General features: G+C 50.4%; 1 protein-coding gene across 2 annotated transcripts in view; it reads right to left on the bottom strand.

Moving 5' to 3' along the window:
* CHST8 (carbohydrate sulfotransferase 8) overlaps positions 1 to 17,844 on the bottom strand; it is a 176,681-nt gene extending 158,837 nt beyond the window's left edge. For both annotated transcript variants that reach the window (XM_074582949.1, XM_074582950.1), the window contains exon 1: positions 17,676 to 17,844. The gene's annotated coding sequence lies outside the window, so the exon portion shown is untranslated. The remainder of the gene's footprint in view (positions 1 to 17,675) is intronic.
* Between the last annotated feature and the right edge of the window lie 642 nt (positions 17,845 to 18,486).

Raw genomic sequence — 18,486 nt, forward strand, 5'->3', positions numbered from 1 at the left:
CAAAAGAAAATATTTCCATCTTTGCCATTCTTCAGTTTTTTGACCAAGTGAAACTGCTCAGCAGACCAAATCCCCGGCATATTCCTATTCAGGTTGTATCTCTATTCTGCATCAGGAGATGACATTTTCAGGAAGAACAAGATTTTAGTTCTGTCATCTAAGCAAGCACTCTTTTAATGAGACTTTCCACGCTCTGTGGGCATGCCACCAAACCTGGCTGGTAGCCCTGGCTCTAGGAAGAGGCAGACCCGTGCGTGTTCGCGGCTCTCTTTTCCACGTACGCCCCCCATGTGTCTGCATTGCCAGAAAAACCCCTTTTTAGATCTTTCTCCAGCTCGGGTATGTTTAGACTAGCAAACTTTTTCCTACAATAGAAAGCAGGGGTTCAGGAGTATTACTGTTCCTCTCCGGTCTGTAGCTAAGGTCATTGAACTATTGAGTACCCTGTTTCCTAGCCTGCGGTCTTGGTTATTTTATTCCTAAATGGCTCTGCTGTGGCAAAAGAGCTTTTCTTAACGCTGCCAGTTGGCCAAAGGCTGAAGTGTAGCCAGTGTTTTACATCTGTCCAGGGATGCACCTAAACAGCGTATCTGGTTTTGGGGGCCAGTATATTCATGAGAGAGGGTTATAAGTATAGATTTTCTCTGGTTTGGATGCTTTATTTTAATTCCAGTGGCTGATCACATTTGTTTATTTTTATTACAGTAAGCTTCCAGTCCCCGAGAATGGGATCTGCGGTGCTAAAGACACTTTTATTATATATGAGTCTTCAAGTGATAGTCTTTGCCCTGAGGAGCTCACAATAAAAATAAGCAGACAGATAGAGAGATAAAAGACATGATTCAGCATCAGATGTAATTTGCTGCATGAAGCTGATCCAATTGTATTTGAAGGATTTATTTTACAGATGAAGAAACTTAGGCGCAATGAAATGAAATGACTTGCAGAAAATACCGCAGAAGTCTATGGGAAAGTGGGAACTAAAACGTGGATTGCCCCGTATGTCCCAGGACAGCCCTTCTCTTTGGAGCAGGGGGAACCATTTATGCCGTGCGGGAACACAACTACACATGCTGTACATCCCCATCTGTAGAAATTATACAGCCCTACACAGTTATGCCACGCAGCGAATGTTTGTTATCCCTCTGCTGTGCCTAAGCCTGGCACTATCTCTTCTTTCTTCCGCGAGTAGCTTTTATTCAGAGATACTCTTTTGACTTCTAGCACAAATGGTGCTTTGAAGAGATAGGTTTACTGCATAAAGACATAGAAAAGACACCTAAATTGCCTATTCCGGTCAGTGTATTTATATGAAAAGTATTGTGGCAATAAATCAAAAGGCAGTGATTGCCATTCCCCTTCCCACGGTGATTTATAATTGTGGATTTACATCTGGCTCAGAGACACTGTTCAGACTGTCTAGTTTGCATGGTAATAACAGCGAGCTCTCTCTATTTCCTTTTGGTATGGCAATGGAGACTGAGAGCCCCTTCAGTTTAAACAATTCGATGAACACATAAAATGAGAGTTAAAACCTTCTGCAAAATACAAAAATAATAAAGCACGATCAGTGAAACCCTAAATCATAATGGCAATGTTACCCAGTGTCAGCTAGAGACACTCACCGACTACAATGGAGCTTTACACGAAGCATTTCTCTATCTGCTAAACAGGAAAAAAAAGAAAAGGGAAGAAAGAGGAAAGAGGCAGAGAAATAATATTCAAGGATTTCTTAATAGAATCAAGGGGCTAGCAGCAGCAGAAGTACCCTCTGGTACTGTGGAGGTTTACATCATAGAAAAAAAATAGGACGCTGTAGGATCAAGATGTCTTGTTCCCTTTAACAACATTTCTCAGTCTGGGCAGTGTAAACATCTACAAGCCACCTTCACATTTATAAACTATAATTACCTTTGGTTCCCTCTGTTAAACACATTGAGAAAGGTTTTTTTTTCTTCAGTTGCCTAGAGAGGCAAATAGACAAGGCTGAGGGCTGGTAGCTTGCTGTTGGTAAGAGCTGGGCCACGGTATTCTCATTTGAGAAGTACGACAACACGTATATTTACCATATAATGAATAGGATCTTAATAACAGACCATTTGTTGGAGGAGTTCTCTGCTGGCACTGTTCTGCTTCCTCCCTGTCCCGAGCTGGGGAGGGGGCAGCCTGAGGAGGTGCTTCAGGAGCTGGTCCTCAGGCTGCCGGGGAGGGAGAGGCTGTAACCCCCGCACTCCCCGACTCCCCTCTCCCCGCTTCAGCATTTCTAGAGCTGTAGGGACAGTACACGGGTCTTAAAAATTCATTCCAGACTCAAATATCTCGGAAAGAGTGACGATAAGGAAAGCCAAAATTTGCCTCGTAACTTCATACGGATATTCATGAGCCATCCAAGCCCAGCAGCTCCGCAATCCGTGATACCCTTCGGGGGAAATGCGCTGTGCTCTACACGTCACCTCTGCACAGGAGAGAAATACTGCTGTTTTCCTGGACGCGTGCTGCCCCTCGTAAGGCAGCGAGGAGATGAACTAACTTGAGCTTTTTGGTAGTATCCATCACTACAGTCAAAGCGTTAAATCCGTCTCCTTGTCCAGCGGTTTATTCCATAATAGAAACATAGGCAGTAGCGACAGAGAAAATCACTCGGGTCATCCAGTTTATCCTTTGCTGGGAGAAAGATTGTTTTTTGCATTTGTTGTCTTTGCAGACGATACCTCACCCAAAATTACCACCTGACCTGAAGTCTGACAGAGAAATGGGATATTGCTAAGATAAACCATGCTCGGGTGCCTGGTTTATTGCTTGTGTAGCAGCAGAGAATGAGATCAGGGTCCAGCTTAGGAGATGAAAAGCGGAGAAGAAGTGTAAACCTCCCTGCTGCCCAGGGACGCCCGCCCAGGGAAGGAACGGCAGAAAAGGGAGTGCCCTCAGGGGTGGTAATCTGTGAGGACTGGGAATCGCCGGAAAAGGAGTACAGGCAGTTCTGGTCTGCGGGGAATCCCAAAGCCGCTCCTCCCCTATTCCAGGGGATTCTCCGGGAAAGGACTGGGAGTCCTTTTCTTCCTCATCTCCTTCCCCTGTAGGACTCAGGAAAGAAGTCCCGCTGCAGTGCTGATCTCTCTTCCTCCTCCGGCTGTAAAGGGGATTGTGCCCCGCCAGGCTCTGTACAGCAGCCTGAATGTACAGTAGCTCCTCTTTGTAACGTCGGCCATGGGTTTTCAGGGCTTCACGTGTGCTCTTATACCACGGGTTACGATTTAGTTTCCACTGGGTGTTTGCTTTCATAACATTGAAGGTGACTCTAGGACAAGACCTAGGGCAGAGAGCGGGAAAAGCAAGGCTTTGCCACGCTTTGACTGATCCGAGGTCCAGGCTGCGGGATACTCATCAAATACCCTGTCCCTGGGAACTGCTGCTCCCGCTCCGTCTCCTTGAAAGGAGACCTCCATGGCGGGGCAGCCTGCGGTTCCCCACTTGAGGTCTCCCTTGGGGCATGGATGGCAGGGCTCCTCTCGGCTCCTCTGGCTCCTCCTCATCCCGCATTCCCGTCTCGGCTCTTGCTCTCAGATTTACACCTTCTTGCACGTTTTCCCCCTTCGCCTCACCTCTGCTGCCTCTGGACAGCCCAGATCCCCCTCTTCGCGCCAATGGCAGTTGCACGTTGTGCTGTCTTTCCCTGATTTCATCCCGTGTGTTTTGCGGTCAGTGTGGTGTCCAGGAGGGTCCCAGGACTATGCCCGGTGACAGGGGTCAGGAAGGCCAAGCCGGTGCCCAGGTGGGCCCTGTGCTCCAGCCCCTCCTGCTGCGCCAGCTCGGCCGCCCCCCCGACTCCATCTGCGGCAAGACCTGGGCTGGGCTGGCCAGGCCAACCCTTTAAACAATAAATTAAGAAAATGGTGATGTTTTGGCCCAAACACAGTGAAGGTGGAGATGAGAGGTTCTTTTCTTGGGGGCGGACAGGAAATACTGCTTTCCAAATTAGTTTATTTTCCTTATGTTCCATCCCAGGATTTTACCTTTCCTCTCTGAGTGCCGTCAGCGCACGGGGACACAAGTGGTATTTTGGTACACTGTCGTATTTAGAACAGCCACAAAAAATTAGGATCCAAATCGTACCCCAGCTACGGTGCGATGACGTGGCGGACGTGCAGAGCCGAGATGCGCCGCGCCGCGCTCGGCCCTCCACAGAGCTCTTGAGCCACCTGCGCGACGGGCTCCTGGCTAGAACTGACAAACTTGTGTGGATCAATGATTATTAAAAAGAAAATGCCATTAAAGAGGACAGTTCAGTGCGGTATCATCCAGGAGCTGTCAGTGTCTCTGCTGGGAAAATTAAAATAAAGTTGCCTTACAATGCGTATTTCAAACGTCTTGAATTTATTAATTAACTGAAAGACAGAGGCAGCAGCCTGTTTCCAGCGTGCCTGTTGGTGGCCATTGAAAGCACTGATTCTCTGCGAGGCAGGAGATGATAACTTCTAATTCTTGCTAAACCTTGCTGGGATCTTTCGTTTACAAAACGTTTGTAAATTGAACTTTGTGTTTGTTGTTCTGTTTGTTTGGTTTTTTTTAAATGAGCGTAGCAACTGACTAGACATCTTACAAATTACTCTAAACTTAAAAACACAACCCAAATGTTTCATTTTGATGCTTGTAAGCAAAAAAAGATCTTTGTATTGGAAATTAGTCTGAACTTTGAAGATTTCTGTTTCGGTGATAAAAATGAAGCGCTCGCTTGTCTTTCGGACATAGCTGAAGCAAGCCTTTCCCCCGCTCATTTTGGTTCAATCACTGAAGAGAACAATTAATTATTGCGGCAGTTCAGGCCTGGCGTGGCTCTGCTGAGACGGGGGGGTGTGTGTGTGTGCGCGCTAGTGAAATCAGGAGCGTTGCTAAGAATAAGTATTTGTACAGTATGAAGATAGCACATCCTTTAGAAAGTTCTTCATGTCCTGTGTGACAGGTGTCCTCATACACATTGCTATTATTACTCGTTGGAGAAGTTCTTTCGATAAAGCAATGTAGAGCTAAGAATTAGTTATTTTAGACACGGTATTATTATTACAGGTGTTATTTCTCATGCTCTTTCAGAACTGAGACCCTAATTGTAAATTGAGTACAGGCCCAGGACAAAAAGAGGCAGTTGTTTCAAACAATAAGGAACTAAGTAAAACCAAAGGACCGGTGCCGAGTGATGGGGAAGTACCCGGCGTGAGCTGGAGCAGCACCGGTTAGTTTGATAGATTATTCTGTCTTACAGGGGACATCATTAGCGTCAGGTTCTGCACAGGCACCCGAGTGAACGGGAGATGTGCAGAAATCTAATCCTGGGCACATCCGCAGCCACATCTGCTACCATGTAGGAAGCTTCTTCCATCTTCCAGTACTTTGACTTTGTTAGAAATCTCAATACGACATAATTTTACAAATATAGGTTCAAACTTCTCCCTTCATCCCAACCTTCCCGTTGCTCGGGGGGAGCTGTAATTCTGTCCCTATATAAAGGTCTCACTCCCAGGCACGGTCTCCTTTTCCATGACATGATACAACCTTTTCCCGAGGCTTTTTGCTTTTTACATTTGTCCTTTGTAGATTTGTTATAAGCTTTGTGAAAAGCCGCGAGCCGAGAAGGCAGCGGCGCGTGGTGGAGCCCAGCGCCCGGCTGAGCTGAGGGGTTACCAGGAAGCTGGGAGCAGCCGAATCACAGCTCCCAACTTAGATAACAACATTCAGATGGAGCCTTTCTACTTCCTGAAAACTGAATTTCCTTCCCAAGAATTTTGTATTTCATGGCAAATTTTAAAACTGAGACTTTTAATCTATAATAAAACCAAAATTAGGATTTTCCATAGGACAGAAATTCCTATTTCGGCAATAAAGCGGAGGAAAGCATGCTAAATGGAGCAACTGGGTGGCTGGGGGCAGGTAGCCCATTTTACTTTCCCAAAGGGCAGGGAAAGAGGCCCTGGGACGGGGCACAGGCGCAGTCCCGAGGACAGTCCCTCCGCCTGTGCCGGCGGCTGCACCGAACTCGGGCAAAGCTTTTGCAGCAAAGGAAAACTGACCTTAGGAGTCTTTACTGTCGGTGGCCTTCGTCAGCCTTACTGCCTTCTGCTCATAACTTGGCAGCAAAATGGAGAGCTATTTCTTATATTTTCATTTGCAAAATTAAATTTGGAGAGAAGAGAGATATTTCATAAAGTAAACCAATATAAACAAAAATAGCCCCACTGGGTAAGAAAATACAGATATCTGGGGGAAGTGCATGTAAATCCCTATAAATAATGGCTGTGTAAAACCACGGCGCTGTGTATTTCTAGTAACCAACCTTCAAAAGAAGATGATGAAAACAAAGGAGGGCAATGATACGTGGATTAGAGAACGTAACACGTGAAGAGGCTGAGAAAGCGAAATTCATCGTGTCCAGCGAAAGAGACGGCTCAGGGGGAACATGATCACAGTCTATAAATACCTTCAAGGTAACAATAGAAACGAAGGGAGGGAATTATTCACAGTCTCAGAAAATTGTAGGCCAGGGAGCAATGGCCTGGAGCTAAGAAATAAAAAGTTTTAGGTGAGATATTAGGGGGGAGAAAGAAGCCCTGACAACAGAAAGCGGCAGGGCAGTTTAATAGCCGGAGAGGGAAAGTGCCCAGCGTAGCGTAACTGCCAGGGTTATGCAGCCCGTGCGCTGGCGTATTGCTGGAAAAGAGAGAGAGAGGCTTTAATCAGACAGCAAAGAGCCAGATCAGACGGAAAGAGTTCCCGGTCTCGCGGGCTGTGCTCGGGTAACGTCACAGAGCGCTGCTCCGAACTGCGAGGCAGAGACGTTTCTTCAAACCAGCCCATCTGCCTCCTCTGTTGCTCCCCTCACAGATTTCCTTTATCCACCCTGCACCCCTCCTTCCCATCCAAAGGCGGATGAATTCCCTGTCGTCCCCTCTTGCCGAGTTCGGCTTCCTGTCCCGCTGACTGAGGCGTCGGGAGAGCTGCCGGCAGAAGGAGCAGTGGTTACCACGGCAAGTCCGGCCAAGGGGGCTGCTGGCGTGACGGGTTATAGAAGGAAATCTCAAAGTCGCTTCAGGATGAGGAGCTGGAGGTTTGCATGAATAATACCAAGCGTCGTACAAAAAACTCTCTGCAACACTGAAAAGCTGGAAGAAAGTGCTGTCTCTGCTCAGAGCACCTCAAAAGCCACCTCTGGTTGGCCTCCATTGCAAGAACGAGGAGATTTCCAGGGCTGAGTAGGACTTTTTGACGTGAAGGCTTTCCCTGGAGGAAACAAGTGAGTAGGACCCTATGAGCTGTGGTGGTGGGTCCCCCCTGCACAAGCTGTCCCCGTTACTTCTGTTTGCCCTAGAAATGCAAGGGAACGGGGTCAGCCAGGTCTGAGACAGCCTGATATTAATTAACATGTTGAGAGAAAGGTGTTTCTCACGCACGCCCAGCACACAAACGGCAGCGAGTTCAGAGTGCAGAAGATGCCCCGGAGGTGGGGTTTGGGGTTGGAGGAGCGGGATGGCTGTTGCTACCCACAGGCACAGGGTTCCCGCTGCGAGGTGGCAGACGATGATCACAGAGCTCGCGCTGGCTGGCACCCAGTCAGACGCCTGGGTACACAGCAACCAGTACCCAGGGTGGTTTACAGCACAATTACAGAGCTGCTGCCAAAATAAATACTCGGTGTACAGCACAGAAACCTCTTCTATAGCAACCTTCCATAAATTCTGCCGGTCGCCCTTTCCCGCGGGGCACCGCAGCAGGGCTGTCTGCACGCCCAGCCTTCCCACAAAGCTCGCTCAGGGGCAGAGCCCCTAATTTGCCAGAGAAGAGATGTCTTTTGGCGTGATGCCCCTCTCTCGGCGCTGTTTTAGTGCGTGGTACCCACGGAGCATCGCGGCGCGACTCCCCGCGCTGCCACCACCGCCTGGGGGCAACGGGAGCTGCAGCACCTGGGGCAAAAAACCAGAAGCCACTAAATGGGAGCCTGCTGCGTCCTTAATGCTAGTCCAGAGGAAGAGCTGGAATAGCAACACTCTATCGGATACAATTTTCTACCACTTTTGTAGTTTAACTTCAGTTGTGTTATTAGTGAAACAGGGAAGATGAGCATGAATCCACGTGGAAGTTCCCCAGTTGAGGGTCACCACTTTTTAGACCGATCCAGAGTTGATGAATGTGTTCAGTGGTATCTTAGTGACCAGGGCCTTGCAGAGGGAGGTTCTGTACAAAGAACTACTTAACGTAATGATTCTCTGATGTCTTCCCAACAGATAAGAGACGCAGTATTTCAGAACAGATCTATGTAAAGTCAGGGCTATGACGGGGTTACGGAGAAGGTTCATTTATGGTCAATGCCAATCACTAAAAATACCAGGCGCAATACTCTGAAGACCAAAACCAGCAAGTTTTGCTGTCTTTGTTTTAAAGCTAAATCTGTATCATTTGCTGTGCCAAAAATCCCTGACAATTACTGGTGAAATAACAAATCTAAAAGACTTTTAAAATAATGATTTTAAATGATTTTAAAAGTCGCCCTTTTTTTAATTTTAAAAGTATTCCCCATCCTAAGGAACCCGGATAGGTACATCCAAACAAGGATTTCCAGAAGATGTGTCCTTGAAAAATGTGGAAAGAATAAAGGAACAGAAGTGCCGCGTGGGTCTGCCGCACCTTCCCCAAAGTTGCTTTCATTCCATAACTTTGTTAGAACAAGCCGCAGCTACATACATAAGCTCAAACGATCGTATTTCTGAATAGCTATTTAACTGAAGGGAACTACAGCCATTCTAAAGACATTTCTCTGTTACAATCTATAATGAATGTAATCTTCAAGGGGCAATAATTTCTCTCAATTGCACAATTTTTCTGTTAAAAGTGGCATATGTTACAATCTGGGTTGCCAGCTCCTCTGGCCACGGACACACACATTTCTCAGTAAAGCGTCTTAGGCGCCCCCAGTATACTATCAATAAGATCAGTAATAATGTTAAAACTTTTTTTTTTTTTTTTTCAATCGCATGTTAACATAATCTTCCAAGCTATTTTTCCGATACGAATACATAGGGCACAACAGCTGTTTGGAGATCTCCAATTAGAGCTGTTTTGTGGCTGTCTCCACAGAAAATGCCTTTGGCCAATATAGTTTAAACGTCTTCTGTAAACGCTTTTCGTGCTTTGAAGTTAGCTGATAATTCCTGTCATTTCAGAACAATGCTCCGTGATTCGGTCCCATTAGTAAGAGCAGGAAAATGAAGGTTCCCCTTCTCTCCCTGCTGGGCACCTGCCTGAGCGCGGGTCTGATGCCCCGATGGTCGCCCCGAGGGCCACCCCGATGCTGGGGGACGGCGCAGAGGGCTCCGTCCCCGCCTTTGTGGCAGGAGTGCAGGCGGCGGGGGGGGACTTGGGAGCGAGGTCCCAAGGTCACAGCCGGAACGGGGAAGGAGAACGATAAATCACAAAGCGCTGGGCTGCAGCCAAGCCCATGGGAAGCTGCGTTTAGCATATCCTCCTCTGAGCAGCAGGATGAAACCTTTCAGATGGAATTTGAATGGAATTTGTTATAAGAACACTCTGATTGAAATATCACCAACTGACTTTCCAGGACAACTCGGCAAACGGGTTGCAATTGCGGGGGGGGATCTTCTTCCAACCAGCCCAAAATGATGATGAGGAGGATGATGATAGAGCCCTATCAAATATTTATGAAAACCAGATGAATTTCTGTGCTAGCGACACGCTGATATTATGAGAGAGACCTCAAATAAACTCCCGACATTAGCCGAAGCTCAGATTTCTCCCAGTGTAAACCAGAGGTTGATCAACAAGCCGATTCTAGTATTTTGAGGCAAAAATGCTGCAATGGAGGTTAAAGCAATGTCATTAGAACAACGCGGTGCAGGTAAGTGCGACGATGTGTTACTTGTAGATACTATTTACACGCTGCCATCGGTGCTGTGGACCTCCTGGGGGACGTGCGGAATTAGAAGAACTTCCTGTGGGCTGTCGGCTCCCGAGTGCCACAGGCACACACCATACCGCATGCGGTGGGAACAGGCCGAGCCCTCCGGAAGTTGTCGGCACGCGCGAAGCAATACGGGCAGCGCTAGTCCAAAGCGTCAAAAAAATATAGCGTTTTGTGAGAAATGGATGAATTGATTATTTTAGGGATGCAAAAGTTACTTTAGATTTTAAATGCTGAAAAAAAATACAAAAAAGAAGCGATCCGTGTAAATTTTCTGTATCACAAGCGCAAAGCCTCTGCTTCTCGCTGTCGCACCATTAACTCGGAGAGCTGTGTTTAAAGATGCGGGATAATATTATTGTCTGTCTGTGCGCGAAAGCAAATCCCTTCCCCCTTGCCTGCAGAGGAAGAATACTGGCGTGAAGTGGGAGACAGCTGCCATCCTTCCATCTTGGCACCACGTGAGGTGATGGAGAGCAGAGGAGCGATGCCGGGGAGTTCGGGGAGGGCTGCGCAAAGGCAGGCGAGAACAGCACTTTATTGGCCAGCAGCTTCCGCCCGTGGGTCGTACGGGCATAACCAGTAAGTGGATGTGAACCCTTCTGCCAGTAAGTTACAGCTGATTCTTTAAAACGCTGTGGCGGGGCTTTGCGGCCAGGGGAGGTACTAAGAGCGAGAAACACCACCTGCGATCTTACTAGCTGCTGTGAAGAAAAGCCAGAAAAGTTAAGAAATTAGCTTCTGTAGTTGGAGCGGTGGTTTTCTTGGATGCGAGTGTGATGAAGCGTACTTTTGGGGAAAGCTGGAGAAAAAGCACCTAAGTGTTTGTAAACCATCATAGGGATGGCAGGGAATGAACTTACCCTAAAACTGGCGGACATGGAAATCTGCGTCGGATGGACTGATTTCTGGAGCGGGAGACACAAGGATGAAGTTACTGTTGGTCCCGCTCCGGGGTGTGGGGGGTGCATGTGTGTGCGTGTTTGTGTGTGTGTGCGCGCGCCTCCGGGAGGGGTTGCTCACTGGAGAAACCAGGCAAATGCATTCCTGCTGACAGGCCGGGTTGCCTTCTCTCAGTGCGCCCTTCCCTGGGCCGCTGGTATCTGCTAAAGCGAGGAAAAGAACCGCTCTTCTGAACCGCGGCACAAAGAAGGGGTTCACGGCACCCTCCCCTGTGTGCCTGCGGACCCCTACGCTTTATTGACCAGGGTGCTACTTTCACAATTTCTTCCTTTCTTTCCTAGATCTTTTCACAAATGGATTTTGTGATCCCTGTGAAATGAGACGTCCAAAGGTTCACAAAACAACAATCCTTGTGGGGTTTTTTGCCAAATGCAAGAGCAACGTAGTTTTTATCCCTTCTTATGCACTAGTCTAAATTCTGATGCGCCCTTTAGATTTCTGAATTTATTTTACTAGTTCAGCTCATACTGACTTATATGCTTTAAGCAGATCAAGCAGCTCATGCAAAAAACCCTGTTAAAAGTATATTAAATAATAATTTATGTAACATTTTCCATTAAAGGACTTAAAAGCAGCAGAAAAATTAATTGATCTTCTTTGAGCTAAGTAGCATCCCCATTTCAGGATATAAAAATGAAGGCATATTAAATCAAATATTCAAACATAGGTGCCTAAAGTTAGTCATCTAAATATACATGTCACCAGCTAACTACTGCTTTGATTCTCCCGGCTCAGAAGGGGATCATTTCTGCATTTGAGGGGGATGCTGAAGAGAAAGAGGAACCAACATTTCTCAAACTATTTCGGTGCAGGTATTAAAGGGACCCAAATTTAAAAACCAGGATCTCCTGCAGCTTTGGCTCAAATTAGCCACTGTTCAAAAATAAAGTCACTTTTATTTAGCTCCTAGCTATAACGGGATGTCAGATTGCAGGCATTCAAGTTCAAGGACCACTTGGAAAGTGTATGTAACTGATCTGCCACCATTCCCAACGCGAGTAATTCCTGCTCTCCCAATGAGCGTCATTTCCTTATATTAAGTGACGTTCGTGAGGTCGGTCACTGTTTGAAGGGGGTTGGAGGCGGCGGTGCTGGTGGCTGGCAGTCCCTGCCCGCCTTCTCTCGCCTCCACAGGCCCAATCTCCAGCCCCTTCCCCGGAGCGGGGACTCCCCCCTCCCGGGGACCGAGTGACGAGTCCTCCTGACGACGAGTCAAAGACCACTGATGGATGCTGTGATGCACGTTTCAAATTAAGTATTTTAAGGAAGGTGCAATAATTGTCAGGTCTGCATATTTAATGGACCTCGAGCTATAAACATGCTCAAAAAGTGCCTAGTTAATATCAGTGTGACAGTGAATTGGCACAGCGCTAAGCTCTGATGCATCAAATTAGCATCGATCCACAAAACGTTACTGAAAGGTTTCTTAAATCTGCCAAGTTTTGAAATCAATTTGGGAGAAGAGGGCCTCTCCCCCCACCCCGCCTTTTTAAAAGTCCTGTCTGGTTCCCTCCCAGGAGTTCAAGGGCATTCCTTCAGAAATGCTTTAGAAATGGTAATTCTTTCCAAACTTTGTTTCCCATCCTCGTTCAGGAGTGATCCGTTCCTCTGAGGGTGTTTCTTCGATGCCCACCCAGGCCGCTCTCGGGTGGGCTGGAGCGGGGCTGTGCGGTGCCCCAGGCTCTGCGCAGACGATGTGCCTTCCCTATTCCGGGGCGCGGGTGCTCCTCTGCCGCCGCCAGCGGGTGCGGATCACGTCCAGGGGGCTTTGAAGGAACTGGAACTGCCCCATTGCATTCCTCTATGGCTTTGGTTCTGGCAGCTTCGGCAGCTTCCCCTGTCCCTGACGACGTCCTACAGCTGCGCCACGCGGAGTTGCGGTGCTGGGACGCCCTCCGTGCGCCGCGGAGCTGGCAGGCTCTGCTCTCCGAGGGTTCACTGCTCCTATACGGCTCCAGCTCCCTCCGCCAGCCCCTGGGCTTGTTAACCCTCCTGGCAGCCTGCAGAGCCGCGGGCTGCCCAGCTCCGCCGCCCCCCGGGAGAGCCTGGAGGGTGCTCATGCTGCCGGAGGAGGAATTCTCCCGGACGGCCTCAGCCTGGCTGGTATTAGCTCACTCTGCTCCCATTTTGCTCTACGGAGTTTCAATAACCATGACAGAAGAGCATACATTGAAACAAAAGAATTAAGATACAATGGTGACATTTTTCTTCGGAATTTTTATCTTTGTCTAAGCAGGGATACAAATGGGGGGGTAAGGTTCCAGTATCTGATAGCAGAGTTTTCCTTGAAAACGCGCTGTAACAGCTATTGAAATGTTTTGCCAGCAAAAGTCACGTAACCGCACCTGTGAGAGAGGCTTGTCATGTTGGTTTTTAGCCCCTGGAATGATGGAAATTGGGTGGCCTTTGGAAGCAAGCCATCGAATGGGCTGTTTAACGGTTGCTTTCTGTTAGGGGCGCGTACTGTGGTGTTGGTTATCGTGAGGTGGCTCCACCAGTGGCACTGCCAGTCCTGTGAGGTTGTCCCCAGCACGACAGGAGTGTGCTGCAACGGTGTCCCCCCTCGTTCCAACCTCCCCCGGCCGTCCTCCCTCTCTGCTGTTCAGCGGAGGGGGTCACGCTGTGAGGACCGAGCCCTGCTGTCCCCTGGCTTGCTCTTCTCGTGGCACGTCCTCGGCTGCTGAAGCCATGGCTCCAGGGTTCGGGGGTGGCACTGGAAGCCTGCAGAACGCCTCCCTGTGGAACGGCTGCTCCGACTCTCCTTGGACTGCTGCGGTTGTGCCTCCCGGAGACGGAGAACTCCCGGAGACGTCTGTGGGACCTCGTTTGTGTGTGGTGGTGCCCACCAGCTCCTGCTCAGCATCAGGAGCGGGAGGAGGCTGCTGAAGGTGCTGCTCCCGTGGCTCAGCTGAAGCCAGGGAGAAATGTCGGCTGCTGTGTGATGACTAAGGCTCACATGCTTATTACTTCTATCAGTTAGAGCTCTTAATCACTTTGTGCTGTTTCATCCTATAACATGAATTCACTTCAAGCTGTGAAATTCACCATTTTTGCCATGACTAATTTGTGAAATCTGCCACCTTCCCTCGTGGTTTGCTCTGTGCCCCAGTTCGGCATCAGCTGTCTGATTAGGGAAATCTGCGATTTGTTTCTTGCAGTTGAGCCAATACGATTTCATTTCCCCTCCTTTCTCCTCTTCACGCTCCACTGTCATTCCATCGTCCCTTTCTCCTTCTGGCGGGGGACGGGGCAGCGTGGACACCGTCGCTGCCGGCGTTTGGAGGCGGTGATCCTGCAGAAAGCGGAGCAGGGCTGGGTCCTGCGTCGGTGGGACTCGGCCGAGGCGTTGGCCCTGCCCTTGGTTAAAGCCCCTTCGGTCTGTTGTATCACGTTTACCAGCTTACGACACCTCTCCCAGCCTGCTCACTGCAGTATTTTGGAAACCGCTTCCCACCTGCCTTGCCAGTGCCTTGTTTCACGATACGTTCATCTGTTGCTCTTTATAGTGAACATTGCTGGCATTACTAAATGCTATAAATGTACCCAGTATACCGTAAAAATACACAAGCAGCTGACTGGTCTTGCCTACAAGAAATACTATTCATCTTTCGTTTTCCACATGCTCTGGGCGAGATCCAGAGGGTGCTCAAGGAACCTCTCCTAACCGAATTGGGTCCTAAATTCCAATTTTCTCACTGATTGGTTAATGCCTCAAAATATTTTCCCACACTCTTAATGTCTTAATTGTTCCTTGAAGATGCTACCAGCTCATCCATCCTTTTACCCGTAATTTACACCCTCTTAAAAACCCAGTGAAATATTATTTTAGGATTTCTGTCACTGAAATAACAGTGATAAATGGTCGTCTTCCAAGATCAGTGGGAGCAGTATAATGGATGTGCAGGAGAGCTTATTGACTTGCTCTTGCCAAAATGGAGTCCTGCCATGAAGTTCAGAAGGATCACGAGCTGCCCTGGATACTCCTCATGCTTCCAACAGTCCTTTGTAACGGTAAAGCTCACGGGTTTGTGCTGCAGGGAGTTCTGTGAGATAATGACAGGAGAGCAAAGGAAACCTGCCCTCCCAGCTCCACTCCTTTCACCCTAACTTTCCTCTCCTCTCTTCCTGTATTCTGCCTTTTTTTTTTTTTACCAGTTTCACTCAGTCTAAGTTAATCACCCCCCTGTCTGAAACGCAATCATGTAAATAAGATCAGCAGCACCATTTCTATTAACAGAGAAATAAATGGACAGCCCTCTGCGAATCCCTGGCTGTAATTAACCCTTCCTCAGAAACCCGGAGGAGGGGGCTCAGGAACGTCCCAAGCGCGCGTTCGTTACTTTGGCCGGCCGTTGGGAAACTACGGGCCTGGTCCTGCTTCTGCTCCTACGGTTGATAAAGCGTGTTTGACTGCCCGGGAGCAGGATCGTGCCCAGGGCTCAGCGCCCTTGCGCACCGCGGCAGCCGGCACGGGGTCCTGCAGCCACACTAGCCCAGGCCGTTCACTCACCCCACCGTGGGCTAATCAGGTGGCAATAAAAGCTTTTACTGTGCCATCCTGTTTGTGATCAGCAGAAACATAAAAAGCATGTTAGCAAATTGATTTTTGGCATTAATTGTGAGCAAAGAGCATTACACTGAGCACAGACAGGGTTGGTTTGTGTTTTTTTTTCAGGGAGAAAAATTCTATTTTAGCATTTTAAAAGTGGTTCTGGAAGATGCTGAGCTAAGCCCAACGGACATACTTTTCAAATACCATAAGGCAAAGAGTAGTTACTGAATCTCCTCAGTCTTATTAGCTTACATAAACATAAAAATTTGAATAATGTTTAAAAAGCTAAATTCTCCAGATAATCCATAATCAGTAAATGTTCATTACTGAGATGTAGCAAATATGCATGAGATTTCCCCGGTGACACTTTGGTTACACGATTTAAAAGGCATAGAAAAGCCTCCTCCCTGCGGGGCCGGGCAGAAGCTCCCGCGGGCTGCGCAGGAGGCTCGGCCGCGGCTCGTCCTGCCCGCTCCCCGTCCGCGGCGAGCAGGAGAACATCAGGCTTCACCGTCTCCTTTTACAGCTCTGGTGATTTATAAATAAATCATCCCCACACGATGATTGATGTCTCCATGTAAATAATTAAGTCTTGACCTTATGTTATGACACCTGCTAAATTTTTTGGCACTTGAAAGCAGCGCTCAGGAGGGATCCTTGACACTGGATAAATAAAGGTGGGATAGATTGGAGGGGGAAGGGGAGACAGTTTCTTGTTTACCCTCATTTTGTTCTGTTTGATTCCATCAGCTAATTGATGATGATGATTATTAATCTCCGTTACCGTCTACTTTATGGATTTAATTCCTGCCTGTGATTGCGGTTGGAAAGTTTGCTCCATTAGAAGCAGACTTTGATTAGAATTTCCAGTAGCCAGTTTCCCAGAGCTCCCCCAAATCGCTGTGTGACCCAGCCCGTGCGCTTTACACCTATTTTTGGTTGTGATTTCCTTTGCTCGGGAGCAGGGCTCCAGTAGCCAGGGTGACGCTGTCATTCCACTCACCCAGGCTAGGTAGCAGGTGTCAGTAAAAGTTTAATTTGGAAGCTCATGAATTCAAAAGAAGAGCTTAACGGTTATCCCCAACACAGAGAGCTGCCGTGGCCTGCTCCTGGAGGAGAGAAAATCCCAGGGACATGAAAGGAATTGATGAGACGCCAGGCATCTGCCAAAATGACATCTTCTCGGGATAAACTGGGGGATAGCTCTCTCATCAAATGGTGAGTATCATTAATAAACAACACGGATCTAGCGACTGCATTTCCGATTTTCACTTCTGAGACCGTTTGGGTTCACCATTCATCCTCCCTCGCTGGTACTGTACATACAGCCTATTCTCCGTAGAGCTGCAACTTTTAAATCTTGCAATAAAATACAAGCGTTTCAGGGTAAGCGCCTAACATAAAAAACCGAGCATCTCTGGGTTTTTTTAAGCATGTTAATCTGCACACAACACAAGCCAGCGACAGACAGAAAGCGACATTACAATACAATTACAGTGAGGGGCTTTCCCAACCCCTCAAAAAGCTTAGAACAATAACGGCGCAGCTACGGCTGGGGATCGCCTTGTTCCCGGCCACTTCCACAGCCCACACCGGGCACGGCCAGCGAGGTGCCCGGGCGGTCCGCTCGCCCCTCACTAGCCCACTGCTGCCGACGCGCTTCTACAAAATTATTCTTCGCAGGGTGCGCGGATTTCCTTGCAGTGCGTGCGTTCCGAGGGCCAGGCGCGGTGCCGGGTGGCATCGCCAGGTCCGAGGTGCGGGTACGGCCGGGCAGGGGAACGCGGGACCCGCCGGGGGGGCTGCACCCCTAAAACCCTCCCCTGCAGACCCACCCTAGAGGGGAACAAGTGCCCTCGCCCCCCTCGACCGCCCCCGGCGGCTCAGCTCCGGGGAGCGGCGTTTGCAGCGCCGGCGGGTACCAACTAGTTTGCTCTGGACCCGTTATTCCCCCTGGGGAACCCCCCCCAGCCCCGTGCCCGCCCCCGCCGGCTCCATCCCCCGCGCCGCACCTGCCCCCCGCCCCCGCCCGCCCCTCCAATTACCGGCGCTGCTAATTACGGCGAGGAAGGCGGGAGGGCGGCCCCGAGGTGAGGGGGTCGCGGGGCCGCCGCAAGTTTGGGCACTTTCCCGAAGTGGTGCGGGGAAGAGCCGAGGAACGCGGCGGGGGGAAGACCCGGGGGACGACTCGCCACTGACCTGCGCCGCGGTCGCGCCGCCTCCCGCGCTCAGCGCATCCTCCGCGCCGCAGCGGCGGCTCCGCGCCGGGCTCCGCGCCGGCCAGCCTCGGCGGGGAGGAGGGAGCGGAGCGGAGCGGAGCGGGACAGCCCGCCCGCCCGCCGGCGGCAGGCCGCCGCCCCCTCCCCGCCCCCCGCCCCCGCCGCGCCCCGGCACCGCTCCGCCCGCCCCCCCGCGCCCGCCGCCAGCCGCTGCGGGGACGCGCCCGGGAGCGGGGCCGACCCGCCGCGCATCCCCCTCGCCGGGGCACCGGAGGGGCGGGTGCCGGTGCGGAGGTGCCGGCGGTGCCGTTCTGGGGGCGGCGGGTGCCGTTCTGGGGGTGCCGGCGTCGCCGTTGCGGGGTGCCGTGCGGTCCCCAAGTTTGAGCCGTTCTGGCGGCGCCGCCCGCCCCCCCGGCCGCCTCCGGGGCTGCCGGATTCTGCATCGTCTGAAGGGCAAATCCCCGCCGTGCGGAGCGGGGGCTGCCGAAGGACGCGTCCCTGTGCCCTGTCCCCGTGTCCGCCCGTGTCTGTGTGCACGCCCAGGCGCCCGCAGCCCCTGCTGGGAAGCTGCGTCGTGAGCCTGTGCTGGGCGGCTGGCACCGACCCGTGGCAGCCCCCGCAGCGGCCGCGGCGGGGAGGTGGGGGGGTCCCGGGGGTCCCGCAGGGCGGCGGGGAAGCCGCTGCCGCCCCCTCCCCCCCCACCCCGTGCCGGGGGGCTGCTGGGAGGAGCGGGGCGGGGGGGCCCTTCCCCATCCTCAGGGTGGATACGAGCGCCCTGCCGGGCATCCCGT

Source organism: Larus michahellis, chromosome 4 (genome assembly GCF_964199755.1).
Source record: "Larus michahellis chromosome 4, bLarMic1.1, whole genome shotgun sequence".
NCBI lineage: Eukaryota > Metazoa > Chordata > Aves > Charadriiformes > Laridae > Larus > Larus michahellis.